The sequence below is a fragment of the Melopsittacus undulatus genome, chromosome 5 (assembly GCF_012275295.1).
Source record: "Melopsittacus undulatus isolate bMelUnd1 chromosome 5, bMelUnd1.mat.Z, whole genome shotgun sequence".
NCBI classification, from domain to species: Eukaryota; Metazoa; Chordata; class Aves; order Psittaciformes; family Psittaculidae; genus Melopsittacus; species Melopsittacus undulatus.
In genome coordinates, this window is record NC_047531.1 from 78251577 (window position 1) to 78262529 (window position 10953).

At 38.5% G+C, this 10953-nt stretch overlaps 1 long non-coding RNA gene across 2 annotated transcripts in view; it reads right to left on the bottom strand.

Moving 5' to 3' along the window:
- Window positions 1-10720, bottom strand: part of LOC115946330 (uncharacterized) — a 97049-nt gene extending 86329 nt beyond the window's left edge. For both annotated transcript variants that reach the window (XR_004549622.1, XR_004549623.1), the window contains exons 1-2: window positions 10207-10720; window positions 10027-10108 (exon numbers count right to left, since the gene is read on the bottom strand). This is a non-coding gene — a long non-coding RNA (uncharacterized lncRNA). The remainder of the gene's footprint in view (window positions 1-10026; window positions 10109-10206) is intronic.
- Window positions 10721-10953: the final 233 nt, after the last annotated feature.

Sequence of the window (10953 nt, forward strand, 5' to 3'; positions counted from 1 at the left end):
CGAAAAAAAAAACCAACAAAAAACCAAACCCACAGTTTTTACAGTATTCATTAAAACACAGTTGGCCTTCTCAGCAACTCAAGCAGCACAGCTATAGCTGGCTTGAAGCTGTCCACATGGTGGAACCAGTGTGGCTCTTTGAGCTCAGTAAAACCCTTGTCTGCTTCCCAGCTCTGTGCATCACGTGTGTGTCTGGGGCACTCTCCAGTGTAGCCGTGCCCTTGATGCAAGTGAAAATTATAGACAGGGTGACTGAGAAAGCCTGCTCACTTGAGCTGACTGTGATTTGCTACACAATGCAAGTGCTGCATGAACCAGGCACACTTGCCTGTCTTCTAGAAACTAAACTCTTAGTACAGAGGACAGGCTGCTGTAAAAAGAAATCAGTCCTAAACTCAATTTCATTCGGGCCAGCAACAGTATAGAAAGAATACAATTGTCAGAGAGAGGAAAAAACCCAACAAAACAAACAAACAAAAAAACAACAGCAAACAGAAGATTCAAAATATGTCAATGTCTTTATTTTCAGAAGTTCCCTCCCAGTTTTCTATTCTGCAGGGAGCACATAAAACGTTAAGATTTCTAAGTTTTAGTTGTTTAGTATCCTGTAAAGGTCTGGGGGGTTTGGTTTGAGTTTGGGGTTGTTTTTGTTGGGTTTTTTTTTCCAGTCAATGATCAAATTAACTTTCCCATACAATCTTAAGATGCTGTCAAGAAACTGGATTTTAATTTTTGGACAGCAGAATCCCAAACTGGAAGACCAGGCAATTTCATAGCATATTCCTACTGGGGCAAAAAACAGACCGACACATTTACAAGAGGGTGGTGATGAAAGATACCTAATGGCAAGTAAGCAGGGAGCACAACCCCTTCCATTTTGGTAGCAAATGCTACTGAATTTGGGAAGGCAGGAGAATCAGCTCCTCTCAAGGTAAGAGTGAAAGTCTCCATCCAAAGGAAGTGAAGGACTAGAACAGCAGGTACATCACAGATCTAGACTATGAGATGCTGTCTTGTGCAAAGCCGTATTTAACCCCTCAAATTCTGCAGGCACTGCATTTCAAAACAGTCTGTGAACTCTCCCTTCTCAGCTCAGTGTTCTCCACATGTGCGATGTGCATGGTTTATTCAAACATCAACAGTTTCTTACTGAAGAAATCTCACAGGCAACATCAGAGTTATTGCCAGCTTACACAGGGAGGTGCTGATGCAAACTCAAAAGGGAGGAAACTTGAAGAGGCTCTTACTGTTACACCCAAGGCTCAGTGTAAAAGAACCTCCCAACTTCTTACTTATTTTCCCAGACATGGGCACCAGTACTGCCACATATGAATACTTCATCAAGGCCCAATTTCTGGACAATAGCATGTCTAAGCTGCATATTTTATAAATTAAAGGATATTATATTAAAAGATAAAAGAGTGACTAACTAAACTCTTGAGACTTCAGATGTCACAATAAAACCTATTCTTTGTACCCACTATTTCCCCCAGTGGTCTCTACAGCAGTAGCTGTACATAAAGGACAGTACACAATGGACAGAAAAAAGCTGTGTGCTATCTGAAGTGGTCTGAATGGTTCTTAAACTCTATGTAGGCCTTGAACTAGTCCTCTGCAGAGGTGAAATTCAGTTTGTAAAGAATGGTTTACTTTCTTTAACTGCTATTAGAAGTAATACCCACTGGACAGCAAAGTGAAACGCAGGCACTGATTGCCCAGATAAAAATTTTCATTATAAGCATTTTTCGAATATGCTCATACGGAGCTGTAACAAAGTCTGTATGAGTACAGTGAGCTGGCAAAGTAATTTTTCAGCTTGATCCCTTGATGTTAATAGAGCTGTGAGACTTTTTAATTTGTTCTTCCACTATTTGCTACTTTAAAACCAAGATACACTGTTAAGGCATAGGCCTGTTTTTTCACAGGCTGATCTGTGGAAGCTTATTAGCTCTTCCTGCTGAAACTTGAATTAATCTTAATTTTAGGTTAGAATGTATCTCAGGAGGAACACACGGATGACACGAAAAGTTACAAAATGCAGGGATTTCATACTGGCTCACTCACACTTCCCTCTTTCTGTGTCAAGTTCAATCCACCACCAAGCGGGTGTTTACCCTTTCATGTATTCAGGGGGGCAGGCATGGAAAGTTAAAAGGTTTGAAGCAATTATTTTAATAATAATGGAATTTTAGTGTTTTAGCATCCAACCCAGAACCTTATATGGGTGCAAATCGGCTACATCCAACTGACAGTGTAAATAAATCTATTTTGGGAAGAGAATTATGCTCATAAAGTTCTTCGAACTTGCTAAAACTGATTGCAAGATGTGGACTACAGTGTCACAGACTGACAAAATATTCACCAGCAAATACATGTATGCATATACAGTACCTTCCATAAGCATGAAAGTATCATCATTAAGTTACAATTACTTTGCTGTCACTCCTGACTTCCAGACTGGCCTGCTCTGTACAACAGGTACAATTACTCTTCAGTTTGCTTTTCTCTCCCAGATCAGCCCTCCACTTCTACAAACTCTAGACCACCCTGTTGCCAGCTGGCTGCATCTGCAGCCAAGTGCTATTCCTTAGCTGCTTGCCTTAAATAACGCTCTGAGTTCTGACTCCTGAAAGCATTTTAGGGCAAAAAAAAACCCCAAGCATCTGATGGATACCACTTTCACCATGTTAAACAGCACCCCGTGAGAACATTTTGTGTTACAGAGGAGTAAGTAATTTCCACTCTAAATAAAATACTAAATAGTACCTTAAATGTGTAAATGTGAACATTACATGTTCAACTTCATTTTTGTCAACTAGGAGTGCATCCATAGAAAAATACACTCTGATCACATGTGAAATATATATATAGTAGAGTGTGTTATACTTTAAATGAAATAATGTTATACAGAGATTCAGAAGGCACAAAGGAGACAGTAGAAATAATTGTTTTAGTATCATTTAAAATGTAAATGTCATGTAATATGTAATTTAAATGTAAATCTGCACCTTAAACCTTCAATCCATCAATGTAAATCTCCATTTAAGAAACAAAATTTCCATGTGATCACGTTAATTCCTCCTTCTATATTAATTATAGAATGGGAAATGTATAACCTTCAATTAAAAACTGGTAACTATCTTCATAACAGACTGAGTTGAAAAACTATTTTTTAAAAGCAGTTACTAATAGATTTAAAAATGTAAATGGTTATTCATATAATAACTAAGCAACCAAAAAATCCCTGTATTTCACACTGAATTAAAAACAAAACCAAACTCCACAATGAGCTCCTGCAGCAAAATTTATATGTGCATGCCCTTTGGGCCTGTAAGTTTCCATTCATTTGGGGATAATATGATCAATTCCTTCCCATGGCACCCTGTAATTCATATATGCATACTGAAGTAGGAATCATACTAATGCTGTATTCCTTAAAACAAGAAAGCAAGAATCTGACTCTCCTTGGATTAAATCAGACAAAGTAAGAAGGTGAAAAAGCTAACTGCATAAGTACATAAGGTCATGCAGAATGCAGCGTTCTTTAAATGCACTTTAAGAGTCATTCGAGTTCAGACTTCCTGTATCAGGTTTTTATACTAGTGTTACTTTAGTTGAGAGTATAATACAAAACTCTAATACCTGTGGAAGACTTTCCTCTAACTCAGGGTCTGGATATACTGTTTTCTTTCCTATAGGCAAATAACACAATGCATCTCATCTGCCAAAGGTAACAAAAATATTGTAAATATTCTCTTTTCTTAAAAGAAAGGGGAAAAAAAATCTGCAACCAGAGAGAAGAACAAATATCAAAACAGAAAAAAGAAAAACAAATATTTGTCAAAGAGCAGAATCTTTTGAAAATAATACTTGCTGTATACACAAAAGTAGAAGTAAATATACCAGAGCTCTTTGTGTATGGGCAGCAAAACAAATACAGTGATCAAAATCTCTCGGATGCAATTAAATAGCTTTCCTACGCTTCTGCACACTGATTTCCAATAAACAGCAAGACTAATTGTGAAAAATTGCAAATGCATTTAAAAGTCATGTCAAAGTTTTGTGTTCACCAACATACAGTATTTCCTGAGCTGAAACAACTGCCCATCTAAACCACTACAAATATTTGAAACTTCTTTATGGTTAATACATCTTGCAGATTAAAATACAAACTGATTCCTCTACAGCTTTATCTTCTAGCAGAGCAAAGTCTTTTCTATCACCTATTCTATTGTGACTCTGCAAGACCAGTTGCTATGAACAATGTACAAGAAAGAATAATGTAACTTGTGTTGAAAAAAAGAAAATAAATAAATCAGTGTTAAGTATGACTATCTCCTTTACAGGAACCCTAAACTGACGTCTCTCTGATGAATTAACTTCAGGGTGAAGTATCTTGGCCTACCATGGTTGTAAAACACAGAAATGCTATCATGTATTTCTCCAAGCTACTCAGTGCCACCATCTGCCCCCACCACTTTAAAAGAAACAGACTTGATGCTGCTGCTTGTTTTCTAGCTCCTGAGAGCAACTGTTTCCAGTTCACTTTCCTATTTTTTAATTTACCTAAAAAAAAAAATAAAGACATCTAGACCAGTTTCAAAAAATGCTATTTTTTTCTAATATGACACTTTAAAAATATTTGTGTCTGTAGTTATAAAACCACGTGAACTCTTTTGTTATTAAAATTGAAGTTGCCTTCTCCTACTAGAAATGTCTGCTTACACTGACAAAAGAATTTCAGGAGCTGAATGAATGCCACAGGAAACATATCTATATGCAGGTATTCGAATACATGTGCAACATACTAAGTATACCTCAGATTTAAATTGTTGCAAAATATCAGTAAGCAATTCAAACACAATCAATCAAAGCTACAGAAAATGATTAGTTAATTAATATTTAATAAAGGTATATTGGCTATTATAATAACACATTCAGATTTCTTTAGCTCCTCTTCTTTCCCTTTCCCATAGTCTTCAATCAGTATCCAAAGCAATTTACTTTTCTATTTGTGTTTTAACAAGTTTGAAAAGAGCAGATCACTTCAAAACTTCAGAGAGAGTTAAATGTTTTCCTTGGCAGATAATAGGATAAGACGATTGAGGTTAATTTAAACTTATGTGTGTAAAACTAAGTAAGTGGTACATTGCCATCTTAAATTTATAGACTTCTTCCAAAAAGACTGCCCTAATTTAAATAAAGAATGTATAAGGTAATGTGTCAGCTACATACCAAATATGGAAGACACATTCACTCTTTTTTTATTCCTAAAACTCTGATTTGGAGCCTCAGTGAGATGAAGCTCTTTAGAACCCTCCCCCATACACCTTTAAAAAAAAATTAAAAAGAAAAGCCAACAGAACATGATCAATGCTTAGACATGTATTTTTGAGTATTATGCCTGCACAATTTCTGTGAGTTTTATGAAGTTTTAATGGCAGGCCCTGAAAACCACTATAGCAGTCAGATCATTATTGCAAACTATTATGTATATAAGCTTAATCCAAATCCCATTTGAAGTCAATGGAAAAATCCCCGTCGCCTTCAGAGGCCTTTGGATCAGATCCTTTGTTTCCAGAGGTATGGCATAAGAAATTTCAAATGCATGCAAGAGAGAAGAGTGTATAACTACTAAATAAGTGGTAACACTAATCTTCTGTGAAAAAAAGACTTTTTTACAAAGGGCAACTCAAAATTATGAGACCTCACATTTGACAGTATATCTTTTTAAAAGAGGCTACAAAGGGCCTGATCCCAGGTATTTTATTCCTGCATACCTACCTATAAATCAAGGTATCTTAAACAGAATTATGTGCTATTTTGGAGATCATAAGTAAAATTTTAATGAAATCCTACAATTATTGGGCTCACTAGCAGATTTAAAACATTGTACATAAGGGCTGGAATACCTGTGGACAGATTTCTACATCATTCCTAGGAAAATCACAGATCAGTTTGTTCTCTAGCAAGGAGTTACAGGCCAGATTTATTAGCAATTCCACAAATGTGCAGACACACTACGTTAGTGACTCTGCGAGTAGGGGAAGATTGCTCCAAAGTCCATCAAACTCAACAGAATTCATCCTATTGTGGATCAGGCATGGAGTCAAATGAGTAAACAAATATGGTTTTACACAGTACCATTTACAGCAGTATTAACTCAGGACTTGCAGAAGTGTATGTGCACTGAAAACATCTAGCCCGCCATTTTATATCTACTGGGATCACTCTACTTATGAACGTCTATTGTGCTGGCCACAGGGATTTCAACTTCCTGTCTTCTGGCTGCAATCAGAAGTCTAACTAGCTGCATACACACTGAATAAATTAATACCAACCTTTGCAAAAATCAAATGCATTGTAAAAACACGCATCCTATATGAACACATATGTAGCTATGAAGAAACATGTTCTATAGTATGTCTTATCTGAGAAACAAAGACACGCAGTCATATTTCTAAATTAGTTTTTTTTTCTTCTCAGACGTATTCAGCCATAAATCAAAATCAAAACTACATGGCAGTGTTGCTTTGTTATTTATATATGTGTATTAGACCTCCACAACAACTGCCACTGCAGGGGGAGAGGGTGGGAGGGCTGATTACCTGCACCAGTTTCAAGATGAGTGCAACTGACCCAGTTTGCAGGAAAACTGCCTAATTCAAGCCTATTTTCATTTGCTTGAGGGAAGGTGTCACAATCACAGGCCTGCCCATGCCCTGAGCACCCATGTGCATAGAAGACTTTGAATGCTGCCGTACAAGGTGCAAGGCCCTGCCGAGTTTTGTACTGCCATGTGGCACATGGGCGAAGGCCGATTACAGTGAAACCATTCTGCCTGCAAGGGAGCTGCTGAAACACTGAATTACATCACCCCCCCCACAAGTAAAAAAAAATCCCCAAAGTAAACTGGATGAAACAAGGCATTCCTTCCACTCCTTTTCTTTCTCCTTACCTGTTACAAAATGTTTATGACTACTTAGCACATAACAGAAGGCAGTGCTGTACCAATACAGACATACAAAATATAATCCAGCCTCATCACAGTCTTAAGTTACCTTCTATATTCAATGAAGATGAGAACTCCAGACTGCACCCACATCTGAAAGTGGTAACTCCTGCTCCATCTCCTTTCCCTTTCTGCTATCTCCTCTTTTAAGCCTCTCCTTTACCCACAATAAAATCTCCCTTAACCTGATTCAAAGCTGGCGCATCATCCAAGCAAAATTCCAATTAATTTCAAAAAGTTTAACCTGAATAAGGAGGCCACACATCCCATTTATTATCTCTGAAAGTAACCATCACATTGTAACCCACCTATTTGTGTAAAACGCTGCTCTCTGCCTTGCACGTAACACTGCTCTCTGTTGAGCACTGTGTATTACTCACAGGCCTAGAACACATGCACCTTTCCCTTGTGCTCCCCTCTTTCTCTGCATTAGTATCTTTTGGTAAAAGCCATATTTTTAGTCAAGATAGGTGGGAGGTTAAGAATCTACTGTTCATTTCTCTGCAATATCTTAAATATCCTTTTGGAGGACAAAAATCCATTTGGAAGATGCAGGTAAGGGAGAAAGACTATGCTTTTAATTTTTCATTCCATGCACCAAACATTTTGTATGAGAATCTTGGCAGTCCCACACCAAATGCTTTCAAAATGTAAATGCTCAAGCTCACGTGCATAATTCCTGAAGGCATTCATCTGAGGAGCTGAATGTTTCTATCAGCAGTTATATTTCAAGTTACAGACTAAAACTAATTCTAAATTTAAAACCTGGAGTTCACCAATCTAATGAACAGATTTTAATCCTTCCTCAATTAACACACACGTGATCTTTATGCACTGTGTTCATTTTCAGCATGCTTACAGAAATCCTCACTGTGAAATAAACCAGTAACAAAGTAATTCTGCTTCTTTTACTTTCACAGCGATCATTTCCAGCAAGCCACCACAAGATAATGAACTAATACACCCGAAGCAATTTTATATTCCTTTAAGTGCTAGTCCTCAGCAACAAAACAACCCCAACAAGCATTGCAACTTAAGAAAAAAAAAATATTCTCTTTATCTAAACAGCATCATTAGGGGAGCAATATCACTGAGTACTCCGAAATCTCTGTGATTGTATACCAATAAAAAATATACTCTGAAATCTCAGTTTATGATTTTATACCAATAACTACAAGTTAGAATCCTCAACTAATAGTTTATTTGCCTTGCACTGTGCAGCTACTAAGGCCTCCAAAAATCACTTTGAAGAAACTAATTTCAGTTATTCACCAAGCCATACGTTCCTGAAGTCCCGTCTTAATCTATAGAGTTCACTAGAGCATTCTCTGCTTACTTTGAGCTTGATCAGCCAATAAAGGCTGCTTTACTACTTAAAGTTATGAGTTGTTTTTCAGTTTATGTTGCCATAAAACAGTTCAAATGCATTGCCAATATGGAGATGGTTTTGATACAATGCTGTCAATGGCCTGAGTTTAAAAACTATTTTTGTACCAGCCACTAGGTATTTCCTAATTATTTTTGAGGGTTTCTTTTTTTCATGGAGAAAAAAAAAACCCAAAAAAAATAAAATCAAAAAAACCCACCACAAACAACCAAACTTATTTGGATTTGTTTTGATATTTAATTTCATTCCTGGATATAAATAAAATTAAAGGAAAAAGAATGAAATGTTTTACAAAAGCATTCCCTTTTTTTCAGTGTAGAGGAAAGCATTTTGTTTTACAAATACATATGAAAAGCCTAGCTTCCTCATAAACTGTCTTCAAAACTTATTTATTTCCAGATACTTGAATTTACACATGCACTTGTCTATATAAAGAGTACAAAGTAAGTATTATAATAGGTCTGGCAATTTCATAGTAGTAATAAATCTTAAGTGTACAACTAACTGCCAAATTGTGCCTAACTCAGTACATCTACATCCACATGTTACTCTGATCTATAAATGGTATTATTCTAATATTTAAGTATTATACTTAAAATAAATTCCTTCCTTAACACCCGAAGAGCAAGAGAAAGAGTGTGGGAGTGCGTGTGAGCATGTGCCCGTGCGCACACGTAAAAGATAAAGAAAATGCACTTTTGGCACTTATAGACCTTTAAAGGCCATGAAAAATAGTATTCTAAAAATACATGACAAAAAATGTTAATTATAAAGTAATCCTGAGCAATTACAGGTATTAAAATTCCCCTGTATGAATCCTGAAAATATTTATGCCCGCATTCACATTGCTAAAACAATCAGGAAACTGTAATGCGATACAATTACCAAAGATCATCACATAGTTATCTTAAAAAATATTAGTTGAGCAATGAGAACATGTACCCTTGTGTATACACACACACAAATGGCATAAATCCCTATGTACTTGCTAGCAGCTGCATTAGAGCTGCTCTGCACATGGGTGTTTCAAACATAGTGAAATATTAAATAAATATAACAACTTGCACCACCCAACTTTCTTTTCCTGAGCTTCCTTCTATTTAAAATAAAATATAGGGGGAAAAAAAAGGGGGGAGGAGGGGAAGGAAGGGGGGGAAATGCCACTGAAGAAAGAAGCTATATTGTAATCAATGAAGGCAAGACTGGCACAAGTCCTAGAACATTTGCATTCAGAAATAAAAGCTGTGATCGACCTTTGTCTGCTAAGAAAATGAAGCTTGCTGCTTTTAAACAGACTAGCGAAGGGAGGGGCAGACTTGATAGAGAGGGAGAAGAGAACCTAAAAAACAGCAACAATAGCAAATATTAGTATATCACATCCCTAATAGCCAGCAAGCGATCAACCTGAATGAGCCTAAACCTTGCCGGGCTGGTAACCTACTACTGGTTAATCAGAAATTAATAGGCAGTCACGAGTCAATCTGCCGATACCCACGTAGTTTCTGAAACTTAATTTCCTTACTTGATAATTACTGGCAGCTCATGCCATCGTAGCGGTACACAACCACGAAATGCTGGTGGGTGCCCGTCAAGGGGGGAGCGGGGAAGCGGTGGGAAAGCAGCTTACCCTGTGCAGGGTGGGGAGCCAGCCCCGGGGAGCCGCCGATGTGCTGGTGGTGCTGGTGTTCACCTTGCAGCTCTGCAGCCTCCTAGAAAAGCAGGCAGAAGGCACTGAGCGAGCTCTGTGGCATTTCTCGCCCTTGCAAGTGCACGCAGGCCTAGGAGAGGAGGGGAAGGCGGTCCTTACCTAGCAACCGGCGGCCGCTCCTCCGCCCGCTCCGGCCGCAACTGCCCCCGGCTGCCAGCGCCCGGCGGCAACAATGGGCGGCTGCGAGGGAAGGGAAGGGAAAGGAAAGGAAGGGAAAGGAAGGGAAGGGGCGAGGGGAGGGAGGGAAGGAGGGAGGGAAGGCGAAGAGAGAGAGAGAGAGACGGAGGAAGAGAGGAGGGGAGGGGAAAAAAAGAAGCGTGTTAAGCTTGTCTGGTAGTTAACAAGTCTTGAATGAAGAATGTTAGCAAACAGACAAACAGCATGTCTGATGCATGCTAATAGTCCTGGCTTCACCACTGACACTATGAATAATTCAGTAGAAAGGAGGGAAAAGAAGAAGAGAGGAGGAAAAAAAATAAAGAAAGAAGGCACCCTCCACCCTTCCTTCACGCTGTCGAACGCCTGCAGAGAAGACGAGAATAAAAAGTATGCCGCAACTTTCTCCTTTCCACCCATCGCTAAGCAAATATTCAGCAAAAAGGCCAGTCAGGCACCACCACTTTCGCCAGTGCAGGCTCTCGGAGACTTTCAATTCCTATTTTCGTTGGCTATTAATTTCCACACCCCCCCTTCCCCCCCCCCCCCCCCCCCCCCCCCGACTCCCCCTTTACCGCCTATTTTACTTCTTTTGTCTAGGAGCTGGCACCTGTCCCAGAGACGGCATTTTACTGCACATCCCCTTTTCCCTCCTCAGCAGAGAAAGAGGGGGGAGAGGTTTGCAAGGAC